Source organism: Drosophila pseudoobscura, chromosome X, assembly GCF_009870125.1.
Source record: "Drosophila pseudoobscura strain MV-25-SWS-2005 chromosome X, UCI_Dpse_MV25, whole genome shotgun sequence".
In the NCBI taxonomy this organism is placed as follows: domain Eukaryota; kingdom Metazoa; phylum Arthropoda; class Insecta; order Diptera; family Drosophilidae; genus Drosophila; species Drosophila pseudoobscura.
The window spans coordinates 28,864,218-28,873,142 of record NC_046683.1 but is presented as its reverse complement, the minus strand read 5'-3'; the positions used below and the strand labels follow the sequence as shown (position 1 = coordinate 28,873,142).

General features: G+C 39.1%; 1 long non-coding RNA gene across 3 annotated transcripts; it reads right to left on the bottom strand.

The window, feature by feature from the left end:
• Positions 1 to 452: 452 nt before the first annotated feature.
• Positions 453 to 2,602, bottom strand: LOC117184556 (uncharacterized). 3 transcript variants are annotated; one of them, XR_004469959.1, is made up of 3 exons: positions 2,582 to 2,602; positions 644 to 789; positions 453 to 583 (listed from the first exon to the last, which is right to left on the bottom strand). It is a non-coding gene; the product is annotated as an uncharacterized lncRNA (long non-coding RNA). The 3 variants fall into 3 exon arrangements; XR_004469958.1 differs by lacking the exon at positions 2,582 to 2,602 and adding an exon at positions 1,443 to 1,478; XR_004469957.1 differs by lacking the exon at positions 2,582 to 2,602 and adding an exon at positions 848 to 1,047.
• Between the last annotated feature and the right edge of the window lie 6,323 nt (positions 2,603 to 8,925).

Sequence of the window (8,925 nt, the reverse complement as noted above, 5' to 3'; positions counted from 1 at the left end):
CTTTATATTCTCCATCAAGAAACAATCAACTGAGTTGTCCGCATTTCTCATCCGTGCAACCACAATGAGCGCCACAGCAAAACGCGGCAGGGCCGGCTAGTTAAACAACAAAAATCGAAGTATAGAGGCCATATAAAGAAAATTCCGTTTTGTATGAATAGACTTTAAAAAAAATTTAATAATGTCAATTATTATGTATTCTTCTTTTTTATGTGTAATTTAATTTACAAGGACTTGGAGGAAACTAATATATATTTAAATACTAATATTTAGTATATTGGTTAAAAAAATACTTTTCTCAAAATTGTATGTCTTGTAACTCATTTTTAGCCTGCCCTAGAATCTTAAATGTTTGCGTCCGATAGGGTAGGGTAGCCTTAAAGCAATTTTGATCAGCGTTGGCGTCAGCAGTAGTAAATGTTAAGGAGGGTATTGGCATTTGCCTCATGTGTTTCGGGCGCTGCTGATGATATTGCTGGTTTGGATGAGTCTGATAACGTCTCTGGCAGTACATTTTTGCAGAGTTAGGAGGTTCAATGTCAAAAATGGTCTCCATATGCAACATACACTCTTGCAGTTGAACCTATTTATATAAAAATAAAATTTAGTCAATGCCTTGGACTTCAATCTTTCTTATACAAACTTGTTCGATGCTGGTTAAGTCCGAAAGTAGACCTAATAAAAAGGGAAGATTATGGCCTGTGCGTAGATGCCATTTTAGCCCACTCATTGAAGCGGCTATACTCGATGCTGCTATTGTGCTAGCTGGGTACTTTGCAAATTGATGTTCTGCGAATAACAGTTAGTACATAAACAATTTAATAAGAATAATAAAATATTAAAATACCGAATATTCGGTAAAATGCACATCCCCACAACAAAAAATGTCTGTCCAGAGAAGGGTTGGTAATTTCGGCTTCAGAATTCCAAAGGGGGCTCTAAAACACATGATGGGTATATTTTGGTATATTGTAAGGAATGGGCAGATCAAGCAGGCCAAGAATTGGGTTCTCATGCCGTATTGACTAGGAATAGTTTTTCTTAGCTCAAACTTGGTTCGCCATGGAGCTTAAATTTTGTTTGAAATATTGTGATCCCATAATTGTAAAATTAACTCTCTGTCTACATTCCTCGATTCGGAAAATAAAATAAAAACGGAAAGGATCGTTGTGAGGTGCTGTGGCGACCGCAACTCTACATTTATACCCGATACTAAGTCAGTATAGCTCTGACATCTAACAGGCGTGTGGATACCAAATTTGGTTGCTCTAGCCTTAATAGTCTCTGAGATTTGTGGATGCCCCAGATTTTCGTCCTTTGCGGGGGCGGAAGGGGGTGTGGCGAAATTTTGAAACTAGCTCGTCAAGGTCCGATATCACAGGAGTGTTGATCAAAAATTTGGTTGCTCTAGCTTTTATAGTCTCTGAGATCTTGGAACTCACTTTTAGCAATAGGCAAAGCCGACCATGAAACCTGTGTGTTAGAGAGAGACAGAGCGAAGAGAATGAAATTTTTTTCATCATTTTGGCTGTAATAATTATACGATCTAGTTCAGATTTTGCAGTCTAGAAGATATAATCATTCCCTACGATTCAGCGTTTTCTCGTATCTTTGAAATTGTGGATGCCACAGGTCGACCTTTGTGGGGGCCTGTAAAAGTGACATGTCACAGACGTCTGGATACAAACTGTCGTTGCTCTAGCTCTTATAGCCTCTGAGCACTAGGCGCTCATAGGGACGGACAGACAGATATGGCTCTATCGACTTGGCTTTTGATGCTGATCAAGAATATATATACATTATGGGGTCGGAAACGGTTTCTTCTGGACGTTTCACACATCCAATTTAACCACTTATCTAATATACCCCTATACTCTGCGAGTACTAGATATAAAAATTTACTGACTCAATATGACAGAAAAAAGATTAGAAGAAAAACAATTTCGACTCAAAATACATACTCCTTTTGAGACATTTCAGGTATTCAAAATTGAACAAGTTATACCTTTTTACAATGTTAAAATTTAAGAAGAAATTAGAAACCTGATGAAATTTTGTTACATTTACATTCATCTTCTATTTTTCATGGCTTTACACTGTTACCCAAGATATCTGCTGTTTATTGAAATAGTGTTGCTTTCGAACAAAATCAAAAAAAGAAACTCAAATTAAAACCTATGTTATATGTTCTGTATGAGCTGCTTTACCCCGGCCTGGCATGGGTTAGTAAGGTCCTGCCAACGTTTCAATACGATTTGAGCCAATAATTTTAATAATTCTTAAACCACTTGCCAAAATTGAGTTCAGGTTGACTGATTTGCAGTTGGTAGAATTCCTTTGACCTTCGGCTATAAGATTTCGATGAGTTTAAGATCCAGTGACTCAGCTAAACATGGCAGAACGTCGATATTTTCGGAATATTTTTTGTTCAGGGCATCAGTAGATAATTGCCGCGCACTCGATGTCGCGCGTTTGGCGGTGCGCTCGGAAGATCCACAATCCACACGGCGTTCACCGCAGCGTAACGCTTAAGATAAGTTAGTTACGCTCCCACCACCGTTTTAACCGGCGCGCTACCTACACGTTACACCCAAGTGATCCAGTAGCTATTTCTTAATAATCTTGAACTTGAATCCCCCGCACATATTTATGTACATATGTCTATGGCTACGTATACATTTTTAATTAGCATATACTTGAACATATGCATACATATATATATTCACTCATGCCTTCATAGTTATATACCGTTTTACCCGTTGTTTGAATCTCGTCGAAAGGGTGGTTCGTTAACCGAAGCCGCGGTAAATACCACTTACAGCCATACATACATACATGCAAGGAGAAGAAGCAGTGCATTCCTTTCGTTTTTTCGCTTCTCCACCGGTTGCTTGCGTTGTATTTGTTGGGATAGTTTTCGATGCCGCGCTTAAACTTAATGGAACGCCAAGCAACGCGCTACCTTGCATTTCGAGGGTATATTTTTTTTTAACTGCCGTTTGCAACCGACTCTATACATTGGTACCTCGTGCCTCAATATATATATAGTGACATATCTATAGTCCATGCTCCGCATACCCTTGTCTATGTCTATTACCCTGCACCCACAATACTATAAGCAATCCAACACTACTATAAACAATCCGACACTCTCAGCTTCGAAACCCCATAAACAATCTCACGCTCGAAATGACCACGCGTAGCCGATTGCAGGCAATGTAAACAAACACCCTAAGCTAGAAGTGGAACATAAAACAATAGATGCCGCACTACAATCCAGCCGCACTAAAATCCAGCCGCACTAGAATCACGCCACTCTTCAGAGAGCAATTACTAATCGATTCTCAAGAACCACGCCATCAATCAGAGGCCCTATTCTCAGCCACCCCCAAGTAATGCAACACCGATCATACGCAGCGGAAGCCTTTCATCAAAAGCCGCCTTTCCCACATATCGATCGAGTCACGTACTCCATCTCCGAAGCCGAGGTCGAAGCCAACGCTTCCGAATCCAAATCCGAATCACAAGCCGAGCATCATGATATAAATAGTCTACATTTAAGAAGGCAGATGAGTTCTGTTCAAGACAAACGTCAATCGCGACACCGTCGGAGAATTCAACAAAAGTTAATTCCATTCAAGACATCGGACATCAGTCATCGTCGGGGAAATAACTAATCAATGTGCACTAAGTTTAAGTGAAAGAATAAAATCTTTTTTAAAACGTAAACTGCAGTGTCGCATATTTAACTGGCGCAGTCGGTAGGATTTCAGTTAAAAGTGAACCCTTTTTTTAGACGATCAATTGGCGTAGTGACAGTTACAGTGCGTAATAACCTACAGTGATCAGAGAAAAAGTAACGCTAATACTAAAGAGATCCGCCAAAGAATCTACACACGATTCAAACTCAATTAATATTAGATAAAATAAATAAATAAAAAGAAATCAACATGCCGCTGACAGAAATACACCTGAACCAAGCCTTGAAGTCAATCAGGCAAATTCCATCATACGACGGATGCCAAGAACGTCTAAGTTCGTTCATAAGCAGGATTGAGTACATCTCCGGATTGTACCCAACAGAAGACCGCAGACAACAAAGCATCATGTACGGAGCCACTGAGGGTCAACTGTGCGGACGAGCACAACTTTTATCACAGAGCCTTCAACCCAACACCTGGAGTGATCTAAAGGAAGCCCTAATCAGCAAATTCAACAACCACACTCCATACGAGACGCTACTACAACAATTACACGATACCAAATTCAATGGGAGTATTCGTAAGTTCATAGAGGAACTAGAAATTAAGTCCAATGTTATAATAAGCAAACTAAATCTGGAAACTAGAAAATAAGATAATCTTTAAAAACGCTCTGGAAAATGCCACCAGACATACCATAGAAGATGCTCTACCCAATAGACTGTTCATTATCTTAGCAAAGAAGGACATTTCTACTATGGCTAAACTAGAAAAATCAGCTCAAGAGTTAGGAATCCACGAAAATTTCGTAAATGATAACAAGAATCACGAACACTCAAGAAACGGAAATAACAATCGTAGGAACGTTGGAACTTATTACCCTCGCTATAGTAGTAACGATTATAACAATCAAAGCCCAAGTACTTCCAGAAATAATCATGGAACGAATCGAAATAATTCAGGAAATAATGCAGTAAATAATAAAGGATTATTTAATGAATTTAGAAATTCCTTAAACCAAGGCAGAGCACAGAATCCCACTAACTACCAAATTAACCAGACTCAGGCAGGTAACAGTGCACCGAATCAGCCAGTCAAACGATCTAGGGAAAGCCAAAGTGGACATATGAAAATGAATGTAAATTTTCAGCAGAGTGCCTCGGAAGAAATCGAGGAGGACCATATATAGAAATAATTGTAAATAATAAAAAGTTAAGAGGTATCGCGGACTCGGGAACGTCAATAAATATAATAAAGGAAAACTATACAGATTCCAAAGTCGATAGCTACAACCTCACCGTCCATACCATCAAAGGACCCGTCCGTCTGACTCAGAGCATTACACGTAATGCAACCAAAAACTGTCCGACAAAACAAAAATTTTATATTCATAATTTTTCTGAAAATAATGACATACTCTTAGGCAGAGAATATTTAATGGCCAGCAAAGCCGTCATCGATTACCGAAATGAAACGGTAACGTTAGGAGAAAGGTCATACCCAATCATCCAAAGTGGAGAAACAATTGCCGACGGCAAGACCGCACACAAAGGTGATAAGTCATCTTCAAAGGAAGATATAACTACACCCAAGTGCCTTGACCCATCTCCTGAAGGAGAGCAATACTTCGCTTCCGCAATAGAGAATGAATTAAGGGAATGTAACGAGCTAAGGTTGGAACATCTAAATGACGAAGAAAAGGAGAAACTAAAGAAAGTTCTCTATGAATTTAAGGACGTGCAGTATAAAGAAGGTGACATTTTGACCTTCACTAGTACTATAAAGCACGAAATTAAAACCCATCACGAAGATCCTGTATATCGTAGACCATATAAGTATGCTCAAATACACGATCAGGAAGTGACCCAACAAATAAAAGATATGACTAGACAGGGAATCATTCGTAAGTCGAATTCTCCCTATTGTGCACCCATTGCTATGATACCAAAGAAGATAGATGCTCCAGGAAAGCAGAAATATCGTATGGTAGTAGATTATAGAAGTCTAAATGAGGTGACAATCAAGGACAAATACACCCAGAATGGACGAAATCCTAGATAAACTAGGTAGGTGCCAATATTTTACAACAATCGATTTAGCTAAGGGATTCCATCAAATTCCCATGGAACCTAGTTCGATCCCAAAAACAGCTTTCTCCACGAAGCATGGTCATTACGAGTTCACTCGTATGCCTTTTGGGCTAACCACTGCCCCCGCCACATTCCAAAGATGCATGAACAATCTGTTAGAAGATTTAATTGTGTATCTAGACGACATCATTATCTATTCCACATCATTGGAAGAACATTTGTTGTCTCTTAAAAGGGTCTTTGGAAAGTTGAGAGATGCAAACCTCAAACTTCAAATGGATAAGTGTGAATTCCTTAAGAAAGAAACGGAATTCCTAGGCCATGTAGTAACAACTAACGGCATAGTTCCTAAAGAAAATATCCGCCATAATAAACTTCCCAATACCCAATACAACCACAAAAATAAAATCATTCATAGGTTTATGCGGATTTTATAGGAAATTCATTCCCAATTTTGCTAATATAGCAAAGTAAATGACACTCAAATTAAAGAAACGAGCAGTCATAGACCCAACCGAGGAAAAATACGTTGAGGCCTTCGAAAAGTTGAAAGTACTTATCACCTCAGACAACATCCTCGCATTCCCAGATTTCAACAAAATGTTCACGGTAACAACCGATGCAAGTAACATTGCATTAGGAGCGGTGTTGTCACAAGAACAAAAAACAATTTGCTATGCAAGTAGAACCTTAAATTAACATGAAATCAATTATTCAGCAACAGAAAAGAAATTACTAGCTATAGATAGAAGAAGATAATACAAATTATATTCCACTTACAGAGCGACCAATCAGTTCCTATAATAGGCAAATAGAACTGATTAAAGGTAATGAGGATAAGGTAGAAACATCCCACTATTTCCACAAGATACTGATAAAAATCACATATACTGAAATGACAGAGTCATTAGCGAAAGATATAATAAAGGAATATGTGTGTACCAAAAAGAGTGCACTATATTTCCATAATGAAGTAGACTTCCCACTGTTCCAAAGGGCATTCCTGGAGATAATCAGTCCAAATCACTTTACAAAACTGATTAAATCCAGTACCAAACTCATAGATATTCCGAACTACTCCGAATTCAAGGAACAAATATTAAAGAAGCATAAAGAGCTACTTCACCCAGGTATCGAAAAGACCACTAATTGGTTTAAAGGAAAATTCTACTACCCCGATTATCAAAAGTTAATCCAAAATATCATCAATGAATGTCCTACCTGCAACGTTGCTAAAACAGAGCATCGTAACACCAATCTAACCTTCGAAATCACCCCTGAAATACAAAATATCAGAGAAAAGTATGTCATGGATTTTTATCTGGTAGGCAATCAACAATTCCTAACATGCATTGATGTATATTCTAAATTCGCTACCCTTGTAGAAGTTAAGAGTCGTGACTGTTTAGAAACAAAGAGAGCCATCATAAAAGTCTTTAACGAAATGGGCAAGCCACAGGGAATTAAAGCCGACAAAGATTCAGCCTTTATGTGCGCAGCATTGCAAGCATGGTTGAATGCGGAAAATGTCAAAATAGAGATCACTTCCAGCAAAAATGGAATATCTGACGTAGAAAGATTTCATAAAACAGTAAATGAAAAATTAAGAATAATATCTAGCGAGGATAAACCAGAAGATAGATTCACGAAGTTTGAATTAATTCTTTATACTTATAATCATAAAACCAAACATAATACCACAAATAGGACACCATCTGATATATTCATTTATGCAGGCTCACCTGATTATGACACCCAACTAAATAAAGTGAATAAAATCACTCAATTAAATAAAAACCGCATAGAGTATGAAGTAGATACCCGCTATAAACTATCACCTCTAGTTAAGTCTAAGGTAACAAATCCTTTCAAAAGGACGGGTGAAATCGGGCAGGTAGACGAAAAGCACTTTGAAGAGAAAAATAGAGGGAGAAAAATCACCCACTATAAAACAAAATTCAAAAGAAAGAAAAAATCTAATAAAAGTAAATACGATAATTGCAGAGCACCCGAAGAGAGTACTGGGAATCCGGAGCTACAACATGATTAAGATTATAATCTTAATAATGTTCACCGTCCTACAAGCTATCCGACAGAATATAGAGATAGATCCCATCAACTTAAGGAATGGATATCTCATATTCAAAACAAATACCATTAACATACCCATTAATTATGAATACCACTATCTAACAATTAATATAACAAAAACAGATGAAACATATCAGAGTTTACCAGAACAGGCAACTCAATTTGATAACGAAATCCAAATTCAATATTTAGTCGAGAAATTGCAACGTGAATTCAACGGCATAAAAATAGCCAAAAGAAACAGAAAAGGCCTTATAAATGCAGTAGGCACAATATATAAATATCTATTTGGAACGTTAGATCAAGATGATAAGGTCGAATTAGAAGGGAAATTAGACAATCTGGCTAGCCACAGTGTTCAAGTTAACGAATTAAACTTAGTAATTCCAGCATAGACGTTGTCAATAAATTAAACAAAGATAATGTTTAATTTGTCCTGGTGGAGAACGAGCTCCAGGACCGGTTCCTACTGGAACTTGAGGAGAACGGCGGACCACCGCCAAAGTGTGAGGACGCAGGGTGGCATCAAGGCAAGGTGAAAGCCATCGCCTGCCAAGACGCTCGCTCTGCGGCCCTCTACATGAAGGCGGTGGCGGCCCTAAAAGAGGTCTATCCAGGGGCGAAACTGGAGGCCGTGAAGTGGGAAGATGTCCCTAGTCGCCCGAGAGCCAGAGCGTGGGTCTCGGCTAAGCCTGCAGAGCCTGAGAAGATCCTCAGGTTACTGCAGGTCTGCAACCCCCACCTTCCTACAGCCGATTGGAAGGTGGCAAAGGTGGAGGATATCCAAGGGCAGAGGCGCCAGATTATCCTCGTCCTAAATGAGGAATCAATAGATCTCCTCGCAAAGTCGGACGGTGTAGTGGATTATGGCTATAAGAAGGTCACCATATCCACGTACAAGTCCGATCGCAAGGGCAGGCAAGCGGAGGTCGAGCCAGACCCGGAGCTGCCAGAGATCCCGAAAGAGGGGGCCTCGTGCGAGGAGGATAACCCGGCGTCGGATGCGGCGTCCTTGATGTCGGACGACATCCTGGACGACTACG